Consider the following 16,159-nt stretch of genomic DNA (forward strand, 5'->3'; position numbering starts at 1 on the left):
CGTAGCCCTGTGACTCAACTCTGCTGTGATGAGGTATTCTAGGGGCTTTTAAAAGGATGGAGACATTCTTAAGATTAGTAAAAATGGGATCGTTGACATCATGTGAATTGAAAGTACAAAAAAATACCATTTTCGCTTTTGATGGTTCGATGAAACATTCTCTTTACTGGGTTCATAATTCATAAGCATCAAAGGCAAGGAAATTGTGGAGACATAGTTTTGCAGTTGCAATTTCTGAGTCCCAGAAATGCGTTCAGCTGAATCGAATGTAGTTTTTTTTTTTAAACAGGTAAAATATAGATTCATGGTTTTAGAATCAGAATCAGTTTAATGACTGGAAAGAGCCTTTGAGAAAATTGGTTCCCAGTCCATCTTTTTACAGATGAACACTACAACAATGCAGCTTGTTTATGACTGGCAGGTCTCTTAACCTCCCAGGGCTCAGCTTTCTGGTCCATGAAGTGAGAGGCTGGGCTGTATGAACACTTGATCCCCTCCCACCGCCAACATTTTGTAGGATCCTAATCAATGGTTGTTGAATGAATGAAACCAACGCCCAGAGAGACTGATTGATTTGCCTAAGGTCACACAGTTACTCAGGGAGAGACACAAGTCTTCTGCCTCTCAGCCATTGCTCTTCCTCTAGAATAGGCCCCAAATAAAGATCTTGAACTTGTAAGAGTCTATAGAGATTCATGAAGAAAACATCCTAAGAAGAGAAAAAGACAAAACAACTCTATACAAAAACCAAGTGAGGGGGAATGGTGTAGCTCAGTGGTAGTGTATGCTTAGCATTGATAAAGTCCTGGGTTCAATCCCCGGTAACTCCATTAAACTTTTTTTAAAAAATAAAATAAAATGATGGGAAAAAAACAAATAAAACAAACTTCTGATTACATTCCAATGATCTGCATATCCACTTTTTAATCATAAGCTGGCTTCCCTGAGGCACCCAGCTCACATGCCTGGGGTACTAGACATGCACTGAAGGAGCATCAGCCATTCTATTGCAGCAAAACAAGCTTCTCCAAAATGAAGAGGCTTATAACAATTTACATTACCTCTTCTTATGGGTTAAATTGTGTCCTCCGAAAAGACATGTTGAAGTCCTAGCCCCTGGTGCTTGTGAATGGGACCTTATTTGAAAAGAGGATCTTTGCAGATGTCATCAAGTTAAGATGAGGTCATCAGAGTGGACCCAAATCCAATACCACCGGTGTCCCCATAAGAAGAGGGAAATCAGGACACAGAGCTACCCAGAGGGAAGAAGTCCACGTGAAGACGGAGGCAAACCTTGGAGTGATGCTGCCACAAGCCAAGGGACATCTGGGACCACCTGAAGTTGAAAGAGACAAGGAAGGACCCTCCCCTAGAGATTTCAGAGGGAGCATGACCCTCTGCTTGACTTCAGACTTCCAGCTTTCAGAACCGTAAGAGACAGTTTCTGTTGTTTTAAGCCACCCAGTTTACAGTACTGTGGTGAGGCAGTCCTAGGAAATGAACATGCCTCCCGTGTTTCTGTGGGTTGATGGGTCCTTCGTTGGGTCCTTCTCTCTCAGGATCTCTTAGTTGGGGCTGGGACTGGAGTCATTTGAAATCTTGACTGGAAAAGATGTCCAAGATGGCGCACTCACATGGCCACGGGTGATGCTGTCTTCGGCTGGGGGCTCAGCTGGGCCTGTGGACTGGAGCGCCCACATGTGGTCTCTCCATGGGACATGGATTTCTCGCCACACGGCAGGTCTCGAGAATGATCATTCCAAAGGGGCAGTAAGGCCCTGGCCAGAAATCAGTGCAGCATCTCTTCCTTTGTATTCTATTTGTCATACCCTTCAAGGAGGTATAACTCACAACTCCCTTTAAAGCAAACATAAGTGATCGAGGGTTGGTTCCTTGAGATGTTCTGAGCCATTGCCTCCCACAGATAATATGGATTGACAAGATGAGGTTGTAGAAAACATTCTTCAGGATAGCAAATGCTACCTGGGACCCAGAAGGCCTAAGAAAGCCCCCCAAGGGTTCCATGTGACCAGAAGAGCTTAGCTCCTTCAGTCCAGTTTTCCCCTCAGAAACTGTCTCACCTCCAGATCACAGCTTAGGAGGCTGGAGAAGACATTTCCTTTCTCCTTGTTTTTGAATCAGTTTTATAGCAACTATTATAATAATGTTCAGGGATTCACTAGCAGATGAGGGGAGATTCTCCCAGAAGGCCTCACAATTCTGTATTCAGCATGCCTCTGGTAAATGCCTCCTGAGGGGCCCAGATTGTGTTGGCTGCTGAGACAAGTTAATAAGTAGGAATTTTAGAAGTTCAAAAGAAAAGAAATGCTTGGATTCTGGAGAGATGGAGCCAAGAAGACTTTTTCCTTTTTCCTTTTCGGGCAGCAGAAGGTGTAGGAGCTCTGGGTCTCGGAGAAGCTGAGGAAGAAAGCTCCAGATACCAACTCTAGGGCTTGAACTGTGGGAACAGGAACCTGACCCCAGGAGCCTCTCACAGCCGGAGCACCCGGACTGAGACAGCGATGTGGCCAGAGCATGTGGTTCTGATCTGTATCAGGGAACTGGAGGCTTATGGATGATCCCCTGTCTCAAAGGAAATAGAGAACACCCTTAATTAGTTAAGGTCTTATTAAAGTCTAGTGAGATCTGCTCTAAGGGGCCAGCATCACCAGGATGCCGGCAGGGGAGGGCTGCTTACTCAACAAGTATTAAATGATATATATGTATGTATATAAATGATATATATGTATATGCAAAATAATGGAAAAATACAGAACATGATCAATAGGATCTATGCCGTCAGGTGACTGATGGGCCAAAGACTGCTGACCCAGGGGTTCCCATAGAACTCAGTTTCTCCATCTGTGAAAAGGGAAACCGCCTTCATATGTGAAACATGAAGAGGAAATGAACTGATGTGTGTAAACACTTGGCAGGGATCAGGCACTTCATAGTTGCTGGTTTCCCCTTCTCTCGCCTCTGATGCAAGAGCCCGAGTCATCCTGGGTTACTCTGAATCTCGCCCACACTGGTCTGTCACCAGGACAGTTCCACCATCCCGAATCTAGACCTTATGCTGTTGTCTAAACCCAGATGTCCCAAGGAAGTCTGAACTTGCCCTTGCAGGGCGCCTCACCCCCACACCAGGACTGTTTACAAGAGGGCAAACACTTGATCGGGAAAGCCACCTAGTTTTAAAATGGGAATATATTTGGACTGCAACTGTGATTGCAATTTGTAGATTTCACTACAGTCATGCTATCAAGCAGTGTTCAGGTTTATTAATTTTATATGCATTGGAGTCTTGGAAATTGTTAGTTCCTATGTATGGAAATAAATTTTCATGAAATGAACTACAAGCTCTGTTATATGGGACATCTTTAATACTAGAGTGAAATAGATTTTAAATTACATACCAGAATGGCAGGTTTCTGCTATAAGTTTGTGTTTAAAAAGGGGCAGAAAGAAAGTAAAGATTGAACAACAACAACAAAAAAAAAGAAAGTAGATGTATAGTCGCTATACTTTGGGTTACATTCAGGGAGAAATTATTTCCATTTTCCCTGAAATCCAGCCTTGTTTCCACCCTTAAGAATCCCTATAAAGACCGGGGTTATTTATCTCAACTCTACTGCTGGGAGCAACCTGGTACAGCCGGGATGGAGCTGTGGCTGAGCTGGAAGGAAATGATAAGGCGCCAAAGGAAGGTTGCAGTTTTAGGCAGCCTCCAAGCATCTGCTTCAGATCACTGGGCTTACACACGGAGGAAATAGGATCTTGCGGCCACTGGGCTGCAACTGGAGCCCAGACTCTCCCGTGACGGAACCGAGGCTATGCGGGCTGCTCTGTGGACCGGGGGAGGAACTGATCACTGAGATCACGTCGACAGCTGTCTGCTGGAAAATAAGGCTGCTTAGAGTGCTCTCTGAGTTAATTCCTCCATCTGCCCTGGGCCACCACTCTACGGGAGATATTTCATAACTGCTTAGAGAACGATTCAGGTCTTCACAAAATCAAATCGAGTGCAGAGCACAGAATTCCACGGAGACCAAGAGAAGGAGCTGTAGAGAATGTCTGCTGTTGAGAGGAAATGTGTTAAATTGAACCAAACGCTTAGATTTTTTTTTAAAGCATAAAGTTGCACATGACATCACTTTATTGGACTGACAAAGAAGGAAATAAAATTGAAAAGACAATTCTTTTAATCTAGTCAAAGAAAAGAAAAAATTTATTTACATTTCTTCTACAGTTTTCTGTTCCAGTCTCTTAAGATCCTTTTTTCTCTACCTAAGAATGCCTTAGAATTTTGAATCATCATTCTGTTATTACTAGAAATTTATCTCACGTTGTTATCAGGTGCGACTGCAAAGCAAGGATACTGATTCCACAAGCCATGCATGGAAATCAATGTCCTTATTTTATAATCAAAGCATATACAGGCTATGTGTGCATATATCAAGCCATTATGTTATATAAAATGAATACAATGTTACATGTCAATTACATCTCCATTTACAAAAACTTACTCAGTATTCTGTTTTCATAGAGTGTCAGATGTGATTTGGGACATCATTGGTGATCTCAGATTTTATTTGTTGGACCACAGAGTCAGGACCTAACAATTGATCTAGAACTTTGCATTTTCAAAATAGTTTACACTTCGAAAAGTCATCATGTATTATTTAATAACTTAATAATATTATCCACGCCCCTCCCCCATGGCCAAAATGAGATTATCACCAGATTGTCTCAGATTACAGATTCTTAGCGGCAGGAACCAGACCCATGCAGTTCCCCGTGTGTAACATTTTGTAATTAGATGCTTGCTAATATAATGCTTTGAAGTGTAAACTCAGTTTTTAACTTTTGGTCTTTTTATTTTCAACATAATGAACCATGAAAAGAGTGAAAATTTAATTTTTCTTATTGTGCCGTTTTAGACATTGTCAAGATTTCCTCAGTTGCAAGCATAGTTAGTTACAGAGAGGGGAGACATGACTACAGTCAGTCAGCAGCCATCATATCCACAACACAACCATCTTTGAAATAGTCCAGAGAGGAACCCAGAAGATGTGTCATGAAGGAGACCAAGTTAAAAGACTGAGTTGACTGTGGGTGGATTTCGTAAAGTAGTCACTGGTGGATGGGCCTCAGGAGTTTGGGCACTCCCTGAAATGCTCTATTTGGAAATTTTGAGAGTAGAGCAGTATCAATTGCTTACTCACATGCTCAAAGGAGTTCAGATTGTCCTGCAAAAAAAAAAAAAAAAAAAGGTAAAAGCACAGTTCCATGTCTTCTGCTTTCCTGCTTCCATCAGGTCAAGGGTAGTAAGACAATGTGCAGATGCTGTTTGTCCAGTCTCACGTCTTCCCTTCTTCCTGCTAATAGAACCCTGATTTTACTCAGGGTGAAAGTGGGCCTAGCCTGAGAGGATGCGTCATGATATTCCAAAACCAATCAGGACAATCCTCTTCCATTAGACTGTCAACTTCCCAGCCCCCCTTTCAGTGAGGATGTCATCAGCAAGTGTTCCATTTCTTTCCAATGAGAAGCAAGAAGTAGTCTGCAGGGAAGCTTCTGAAGAGCTTTTACTTTCTTCGTACATGAGAAAGTAGTGGCTGAGTCAGCCCCTTCCCCCTTCTTTTTGCCTTGAACTTGTATGTGATAGTTGGAACTGCAGCATCTATCTTGTAACCTTGAGGTGATGTGCATGGGGATAATAGGCCAATATGCAAAATGGAGAGACAGAAAGAGTCTAAATCTTTAATGACATTGGTAAGCTGGCAGGCCAATCCTGATATAGACTGTCTTTGAGTTTCTTGTTAAGTAAACAATAAATGTTCTTTTGGTTTAAGTTACATTTAGTGGAGGATTTCTGCTACTTGCAGCCAAATGTACCTTAGTAGATACAATGAATAATCTTTTTCAGTTTAAAATATAATCAACTGATTCTGTTTAAGATGTACCACTAGTAGCTGGATGGTGTTTTCATTGGATGACACTAGCCCTATTACTGTGCTAGCCTGCTAAGTATACATGCAGGAAACAGATGGGGAAAATTAAGACTGAAAAAAGTGAACTTAAACAACATTTTTCCTGATATAAAGAATAGGCTTTTTACCTTATTTTTGGTTAATAATACCATAATCAATGAAAAGAGGTAATTATTTAGGCAAAGATACTACATCTCTACTTCCAGCTAAAGTGGGGTTAATTTTAAGCATCCATGCTTTTTTGTTCTAAATATTTATATCTCAATAAATGCTTATGCTATTTTATCAAATGACCTACATACTAATATAAAAGACAAATCTACTAATTAAAGTCTGAATTAAAAAATATATATATATTTTTTCACACTCTGTTAAAGTCATTTTGACATATAAGTCACTTGGAAATTTGAGGAAAAGCCACTGAATTAACTTGGCATGTTCTCCAGGAAATTAGTCATGCACATTTCTATGGTATTTATATAAACTTACATATTACTTCACATATATCCATATATATATTTGTGGATTATTTTTGAAAAACTTTATCTCTACTTCACCAAAGGTGAAGGGTTGGAAGTTTATCAGTTAGCTTTTGCTGTGTAACAAACACCTCCAAAACTCAGTGGTTTAAACAACAGTGGTGTTATCAGTCACAGGTAGGTTGGTGTAGCCTGCACTTGACTGGGTTTGGTGCCAAGCTGAAGGTTGGATCCAGGTTGGCTTCACATTTCTTGGACCAGCAGGCTGGCCAGGACATGTTTTTCTCACGGCGATGACGGAAGTGTGAGATGCCAGAGGGCCAGCCCAGATGTATATTTCAAGTCTTTGCTTGTATAACATCCACTAACATGCCATTGGCCCAACTGAGTCAGAGGGCCAAGCCCAATATCAAGGGCATAGGAAATGGACTTCACTACTAGCTGGGAGAGGGGATTGCAAAGTCACATGCTAGGTTCACAGGAGGAGGGAGGGGAAGAGTTGAAAACAATGAAGGGAGGAGAGTTGGTAACAAAGGACCAGCTTCTGAATTGTTCTCACAATTCTTGGAACCCCACAGAGCCAAGAATTAGAGGAACAAATTAGGAAAGAGAGATGCCTCGTACTCCTACTGTGAGAGGTAAAACTCCTCCAACTGAACATGTTTAGGCTATTCTTGGAAGAATGATCTTGACAGTGCTTTTAAAAAGATCACCATCTCTTACCATATCTACATGAGAAGATGGATGTTGGCTGAATTTATTGTGGTAATCATTTCCCAATCTATGTAAATCAACCATCATACCGTACACCTTAAACTTATATAGTGATTATTTCAATAAAACTAGGGGGAAAAAAAGATCACCATCCACCACTATCATATTCATGTACTTTTCTAAAGCTAGCCTAGTATTTCTGTGCAATAGAGATAATTTATTTTGTCATTGCTGCTGTCTTGTCTCTCTGTATGCTAGAATTGTACAGAGGTTGTATTTACAAGATCCATAATGTGTTAATGACCAATATTTTTAACAATAGCTAAAATCAGGGCCATGTTCTTCATATGCATTCTTTTATTTGAATCATCACAGCCACCCTCTTAAGTAGGAATTTTTCATTATTCCCGTTTCACAGATGAGAAAGTTGAGTCCTGGGTTAAGTAACCTGCTGAAGATCACAGCTAACAGAGCCAGGAATTGAACCTGATACCAAACAGGACCCTGTGGGTTCCTCCCTAGTACAAACCTTTCAGTGTCCCCCATTTCTTGTTTAAAGGAAATAGGCTTCATTCAGCCTCTTTGACCTTCCCTGAGTTTCAAAGGGCAGATTTGAACAATTGTTAATGAGGGAAGGGAGGGGATGCAGTCAAAGGAGTCAACTGAGAGAAGAACATTCAAGAAACAATAGTGCAGCGTTGGGGCAGGGTCCTGGTTCCTTCTCAAGGAATATACATAACAATATCTTTAAGTTCTTCTGTAGGAACTTCCCCCTAAACCCTGACTCTTGTTTATAGAAAAACTAAAGTCTCCCAGGCCTTAGATGGTTTTTCCCAGAGGAATGCAGGGTCCTTCAGATTGCCAACATTCTAATTAAAAGCAATTTTCCTTTTTGTTACCAAGGCTGTTGCCCCCAGGATCATACCCCGGCCCCTCCCTTGAATAGAAACCAATTACTCTTATATAAGTTTCAGGAGGGAGCTGCAAGGAGAAGAAACAAAACTGGTTAGAACCAATGGAGCCCAAGAGGATTTGACTTCCAGTGGACCTTGAGCCTCATTATGCACTCGTTGTGATGTATTAGCATGCTAAGTGCCACATCCTCCTATACCATGACAGTTGATGATTGACATGACAAGCAGAAAAGCCCATAAAAGGATGGACGAGAAGGCGATTGGCTCCATCACATCTGGAAGGAACACATAGTAGTGAAAGCCTCCCATTAAAGTCCACGTGGCTAAATCCTAGCCGGAGCTGTCTCCACTGGCCATCTTGGCTGATGGCTCCCCACTTGAGCGCTTTTTTTCCTTTTCCTCTTTTGAGAAATAAAGCAGCTTTTCCCACTTTGCCCCTCTGCCTTGACTTAATGGACAGGGGAGGTGATCAAGCCCCTTAGGAGGGTGAGGTTCAAATGACTTTTGTAACTGAAATGGCATGAGCGTGGACCAGTCGGCATGGACACTGGTCCTCACCAGCCCATGTGGCCATGTTTCTGTCGCTTCGAGACCAGATGTGCTCAGCTCCCTCCCATTCACACCAGTACTGGTACTCAGCTCCATCACCCCAGCTCTGAATCCAAACTCCTGTGAGGTGCTTTTGTAAATAGAATCTACTGCCTGAGGGAAAGATTTGTCTCCATTTAGAAAATTCAGTTTCTGAAGGCAATTTCAAAAGAAGGTTTTCAAAGAGATTTTTATGCAGTGACTGGGATCAAGTGTACTGCTGATTGAGAACATATAAATTCTGGCATGTGTATTCAAAGACAAGTATTGTTATTTTGTCATCCTTCCTGGTGATTGATATATTTAGTAGTGGCTTCCAAGAAGTGACTGTCATTTTCATGAAATGTCAAGTCAGATGACAGATGTCTGACTTATTTGGGGAACCTTAAACCTAGAGAGAAAGGGAGATTATTGTTAAATTAGAGCAGTGGGTTAGATCATTACATTATGAAGGAAAAAGAGTTGCATTCAGAAAGAGAAACCAGTCATCCCAGTGTGACAGCTGTGCTAAGGGGAGAAGTTGTGCTGTTGGCTGTCAATGTGTAGGTTGCAAGATTGATGGAGTCCATAGGAAGAGAAACAAGAGCCCAGAGCAGAAATGGGGAAAGCTCAGCTATAAGTCCTGGCTTCTTTGACTCTCCATGCTTGCAATATTCTTTTTTTTAATTGAAGTCTAGTCAGTTTACAATGTTACATCAACTTCTGGTGTACAGCATGTTTCAGTCATACATATACATACATATATTCGTTTTCATATTCTTTTTTATAATAGGTTACTATAAGATACTGAATATAGTTCCCTGTGCTATACAGTATAAATTTGTTGTTTATCTATTTTATATACAGTAATTATTATTTGCAAATCTCAAATTCCTAATTTATCCCTTCCCACACCCTTCCTCCCCTGGTAGCAATAAGTTTGTTTTCTATGTCTATTTTGTAAATAAGTTCATTTGTCTTTTTTTTTTTTTATTAGATTGCACATGTAAGTGATATCATATGGTATTTTTCTTTCTCTTTCTGGCTTACCTCACTTAGAATGACAATCTCCAGCTCCATCCATGTTGCTGCAAATGGCATTATTTTATTCTTTTTAGTGGCTGAGTTATATTCCATTGCATAAATATACTACAGCTTCTTTATCTAGTCATCTGTCCGTGGACATTTAGGTTGTTTCCACATCTTGGCTATTGTACATAGTGCTGCTGTGAACACTGGGGTGCATGAATCTTTTTGAATTAAGGTTCCCTCTGGATATAGGCCCAGCAGTGGGATTGCTGTATCATACAGTAAGTCTATTTTTAGTTTTTTGAGGAATCTCCATACTGTTTTCCATAACGTCTGCACCAAACTACATTCCCACCAGCAGTGTAAGTGGATTCCCTTTTCTCCACACCCTCTCCAACATTTCAACATTCTTTTAATAGTAGGTTTGCAAATAAGAAATTCTCTGAAAACAGAGCCACCAAGTAAAGAAAACACGGGAAATGTGGAGTTGGCTCTGGAGTTTGTGAATATAAGAGAGTCATTCCACCAAGGAGACTGTACCTTTTTGTAGCAACTTATTTCAACCTTACTTTAAAAGGAAATGTAAAAATTCTATTTGTTCTAAAATGCTCAATAACTAGGGACAAGTTGAATAAATATAGCCTGTCTATCATATAGAACATTAAGTAGGCATTAAAAACCATGTTTTCAGCAAAGCAATACTATATTTTTTCCCATACATTTATCTAAAAGGTCCAAAGCCTGCATGGAAATGACAAACGCCAAATTCAAATCAAGGTTTACTTTTGGAGAGAGAAAAGGGAAGATGGTGTTGAGGAGCAAGTAAATGGAGTTTATTAATCTGTTATGTTTATTTCTTCAGCTGGGTGCTGGGTCCACGGTGTTCACTTTATGAGTTTCTGTGCTGTTCGTATGCTTGAATTATTTACTAATTTTAAAAATCTTGTGTTTAGAGTCCAATCATATGCCGTGGTGATGACAAAATATTAAATGAACAAATCAACAGGATATAAAATATATACACATATATATATGATATCATTTTTATTTTAACATAATATACATATATATGAACATCTCCATATACAAACACACAGATATGTGAGTCGATGGAAGTTAAGAGGCTATCTCTGATGATTCTGATTTTCTTAATTATACTTTTTAAAATATATTATACATTTTATATATTATACATATCATACATTTTATATGTTCTATATATACATTTTACATATTATACATAGCATACATTATCTGAATGTTTTATAATAATATATCTTTAATAATCTAAGAAATGGTATTTTAAAATATTATGGTCTCTAATAATTAATCAAGGAATGCTTTGTAGAGTTTTGCTTTTTAAAATTATAGAAGTAATACATGAATGTGTTCTTATTGTAAAGAGTCTGGCCAGCCATGACGACACAGAGCTGAGTGGGGTGCTCCCTCCCCAGAGGTGACAGTTTTGTGTGCATCCTTCTAGTATTTTCTGTGCATTTTCCTTTGTATCTATGTACATGGAGCCCTCTTGTATTTACATACACATGATCATACTAGACCAGCTGTTTCATACTTTACCTTTTTCATTTTATACTACATCTTGGGAGCTTTTTAGATATCAGTGTATGTAGGTTTATCTCATATTTTTTGTTGTTGATTTTTGGGGGGGAATGTAATTAGGTTTACTTATTTATTATTATTACTATTATTGTATATATTTTTTAAATTTAACAGAGGGACTGGGGATGGCACCCATGACCTTGTGCATGCTAAACATGTGCTCTACCACTGAGCTGTACCCTCCCCCGCACTGAGCTATGCCCTCCCCCCACTGAGCTATACCCTCCCCCTAGCTATACCCTCCCTCCTTTTTATTTTAGTTTTTTTCTAGAGGTGGGGAGGTAATTACGTTTTTTAAAAATTTCTTTTCTTTTCTTTCTTTATTTTTTTAATGGAGGGTCTGGGGATTGAACCCAGGACCTCATGCATGCTACGCATGCACTTTACCACGCACCTATATCCTCCCCCATCTCATAATTTTAATTCAAAGATTTAAAAAATAAATTTAATTCTATTCACTTAATCTCATTCATTTTTAATAGCTGCATAGTATTTATAATATATAAATAAACATCTGTGTATAATATAGCTGTATCATTCATTTAACTAACTCCCTAATGATGTATATTAAGCCATTTCCTAGTTTTTTGCTATTATGAACACTGTTTCAGTGACTATCTTTATGTGCACAAACAAGGATTTTGTAGGAAACATTCCTAGAAATGGGTCTCTAGGTCAGAGGTACACACATATTCAATAATGACAAATACCGCCAAACTGCCTTCCTGAAAGGTTTTATCACTTAATACTCCTGACATGTGAGTCCTGTTTCCTCAGATTCTTGCATTTCACTAACATCAAATCTTGAAAGACACGAGTTTATCAAGGACATTTGACAGATTTCTTGAATGAGCATGTATTCCTTTAATGAGAAAAAAAGGTTTAAAATTAAATCGAAAAGTTGCTTTCCAAGACTGAAAGCAAATGCAGTAATGTGTAAAAGTGGTTCTCTTTGGAAGACGGGCTGTGGGCCATTTTCATTTCTCTTTTAAGCTGAAAGAAAAGGACAGGTAATTAAAAACAAGAATGCTAACATTGAAACATAAATGTTACAGAATAAAATACGGAGAGAGAGAGAAAGAGACATCATAAGTCCCTGTCCAGTTAGCCATTGGATAGAAGAGAATTGGTTTGTGTATACTGCCACGTGATGCTGGGTTGAGTATTCAATATACAAAGACAGTTATCTGGAATAGACATTAGAGTGTTATTTAAAATGTTATTAAAACACATATAATCATTACACTGTGAGAGTAGAAATGACAATATCTTAGAAAAAATTGAATAATCTCACCATTTTCTGCTAGAATCCAGCCTACTTTAAAAGGATATTAGCTTGCAAAATAAGATAAGGTATGAAAAATAATAAAATTACGGGCAAAATGAATGTCTTTACTGAGAAATTTCTGCCAGTGTGAATTGACTGTTATACACTATTTTATATTTGGTCATTCTTTTAGCATTATCCTAGGATAATCTTTGTGTGAAGATATTCAAAAAGTAACTTATGAGGTCAATTTCCAGTGCAATATTCTAAGTTCCATGATTTTTTTGGCAAAAACTTCACAGGTGAGAGGAGGGTGATGACTCTGGAAAATGAATCACTCTTTCATGGATATGTTGCCCTTAGTTTAAAATGGCTGCTTTTTTAAACATATGGTTCTCAGCTGAAGTTTTATCACTGCTACTGTTTTTCTTCCCAAAAGATTATACACCAGTTTGATAAATTTCATCAGTGGGAAAATATTTTCTCCTCAAGTCAGGAAGGAATTTCTGCAGTTGGAAACATTTCTTCTATTAAAGATATTGAATTGGAACATGCTCTTCTTTTAACGGTAGGAATGTCTTTAGTCAACAGTCATTAGAACACAGAGAATTGCAAAGCAACACCTCACAAGAGTGCTGTGGGACTCGTACAAAACCAGATTTCAAAAGAATAGAGGAATCGCTTGACTTGGACGAATGTTGGCACGTGTGCGTGCAACAGCATTGCCCACCGGTCCATGGGTGCGGGAGGGGACGAGGTGGTCCAGGGAACCTGGCAGCTCAGACCCACTATGAATGTACAAGGGTTTGAGGGGGGCCATGGAACAATGGAAGAAATCAGGAAGATTTATTATCTAGAGAGTTGGAGTTCACCCACCCCAGACTCAGGATTTTGTCATTGAGCCTGGTCCTGATTGCAGGGTTCTGGTCACACACACTGCTTCTGAGATCCTAGACAATGATGTCTCTAGAGTCCAACGAAATTAACTTCCCCCACCGCCGCCCCCAATTCCCACCAGTCTAGGGAATGGGGTTGCTGAGGGGACCCAGGTCTCTGTCCTTGGGAGCAGGTCTGGGTTGCCTCGTCCGCCACCTGCCATCTTCTCACCTTGACATTGCCAACTAGCTCCTAGGCTCCAAGCCTCCATCCTTTGTTTCCTCCCTTCCTTGCTTTCCTCCTGCTTTCTTGACCTGTGTCCCTACCCTCCCTCTGCCTGCTGTCTTCCTCATCCAGTACAAGCAGGGCATGGACCAAAGCAAGCATTAAGTAAATGTCTTTTGAATGAATTCATAAATGGTCACATATGACTCTGACATTTAAACATATATGCAAGCATTTTAAACTCTTTTATGTTTGTCTAATTATACTGTATTTTTTCTGTAATGAGTTCCTTAGCTTGTTACTTACCAAATGAAGTCATTCTTAATTGTTTTCATTATACATTGTAGAGAATGCAAGCAGTGCTTTTTAATGGAAACATTTTGGGATTTGATGAAAAAAACTTGGATTCACTTTATCCAGACTGTCTGTCTTCAGAGAATCTGAATGCCTGATTCATTTCTCAACGGTTGTGTTTTTAGCCTAAACAGTCCTGATGCTTGTCCATCTTAATTCAGCAGAATTTCTTCTCTCTTCCTTTTCGAACTCCCTACCTCCCTCAATCCCTCTCTTAATCCTTTAGGTGCAGTGACCAAAAATGCTTGTTGTATTTCCTTTGGTGGCTACCTCAAAGTTTTTTATTCTTGTTAAGTTTGATGCTAGGGCAATAATATTTTGCTCCTTTTGGGGACTAAAGACCTTGTTTTCAAGCAACTGACTCCCCGGGGGCCTTTCCTAAGGCTTTGACCAAGGGCTCAGAGGTCTTCTTTTTTAATGCATAGAGGATTTATTTTATCCCTGAATAAGTTGCCTGGAACTTTCCTTCTGAGCAAATATCATTTCTCTGCAAGTAGGATCTTCTGGTGGGAGGGATGTCTGAACAAGTTCTCCTGAGTGATCACCACTTCCTTCTTTATTTAAAAATAACTTTGAGATGTAATTTACATACCATAAAGTCCACCCTTTTAAACTGTACAATTCAGTGGTTTTTAGTATATGTACAGAGTTGTACAACCATCCCCATAATCTAATTTTAGACCATTTTCATCGTTCCCTGGAAAACCTTGTATAATTTAGCGGTTGCTCCTGGTCCCTCCCTCGCCTCCTCCAGTCCCAGGCAACTGCTTTTCTACCTTCTCACTCTATAGATTTGCACATTCTAGACATTTCATATAAATGGCCCCATGCAATCCATGGCCTTTTGTGTCTAGCTGCTTTCCGTAACAATAACATTTTTGAGGTTCACCCATGTCGTAGCATATATGAGTACTTCATTCCCTTTTATTGTTGAGTAATATGCTGTTGCATGGACATACCACATTTTGTTCATCAGCTGATGGACATTTGGGTTGTTTTCACTTTTTGGTGATTGTGAATAATACTGCTATGAAGGTTCATGTACAAGTTATTGTGTGGATATGTTTTCATTTCTCTTGGTTGAAAGGAAATATTTCTAGGAGGGCAGTTGCAGGTTCCTATGGTAACTCTTTCTGTTTCACATTTTGCTGAACTGCCAGACAGTTTTCCAAAGCGGCTGCACCATTTGACACTTCACCAGCAATGTGTGAGGGTTTGGTTTCTCTACATCCTTGCTGACACTTGCTATTGTCTGTCTTTTTGATTATAGCCATCCTAGCAAGCGAGAAGTGGTGTCTCATTGTGCTTTTGATCTGCATTTCCTTGATGACTCGTGATGTTCAGCATCTTTTTCTGTGCTTGTTAGCAATTCACATGTCTTCTTCAGAGAAATGTCTATTCACACCTTTACCTATTTTTATTTTCATTATGTATACCATTTGGGATATTTGTCTGTTTATTGTTGAGTTGTTAGCGTTCTTCATATATTCCGGATATACCTCTTCCTTCTTTATGAACTATTTTCATGTGGCTTTTGGGACATGACACTCTGGTTTTCCCCTTTCTCACTGTTCAACCCTCTTCAGTCTTCTTTGCTGGCTCCTTCCTTTGTCCCTGATCTTTGTTGTTGTTGTTGTTAAAACAAATATTTTTTTTAATTTTATTTTTTATTTAAGTGTAGTTGATTTACAATGTTAGTTTCAGGTGTACAGCAAAGCCATTCAGTTATATGTAGAGATACAGATACATATTTTCTTTTCAGATTCTTTTCCATTATATGTTATTACAAGAAATCGAATATAGTTCCCTGTGCTATATAGTAGATCTGTTTTATATATAGTGATGTGTATCTGTTAATCCCAAATTCCTAATTTATCCCTCTCCCCGATCTTAAAAAAACCTTATTATTGAAGTATAACATATGAATAAAAATGGCTTAAATACGTTTTCACAGAGGTAATGCACCTGTTTACCAGCATCGAGACTAAGGAGTAGAACATGATCAACATCCCAGGAATGGTCCTCCTGTTCTCCTCAGTCACTGCCCGCACCAAGGATAACTAACTGTTCTGACTTCTAACATCATGGATGAGCTTTGCTTGTTAAGGAACTGTAAATAAA

At 39.3% G+C, this 16,159-nt stretch overlaps 1 long non-coding RNA gene across 1 annotated transcript in view; it reads left to right on the forward strand.

Moving 5' to 3' along the window:
• Positions 1-16,159, forward strand: part of LOC116664791 — a 37,340-nt gene extending 21,181 nt beyond the window's left edge. Inside the window, exon 3 of the long non-coding RNA XR_004321237.1 lies at positions 15,993-16,159. This is a non-coding gene — a long non-coding RNA (uncharacterized LOC116664791). The remainder of the gene's footprint in view (positions 1-15,992) is intronic.

This window comes from Camelus ferus, chromosome 7 (assembly GCF_009834535.1).
Source record: "Camelus ferus isolate YT-003-E chromosome 7, BCGSAC_Cfer_1.0, whole genome shotgun sequence".
NCBI classification, from domain to species: domain Eukaryota; kingdom Metazoa; phylum Chordata; class Mammalia; order Artiodactyla; family Camelidae; genus Camelus; species Camelus ferus.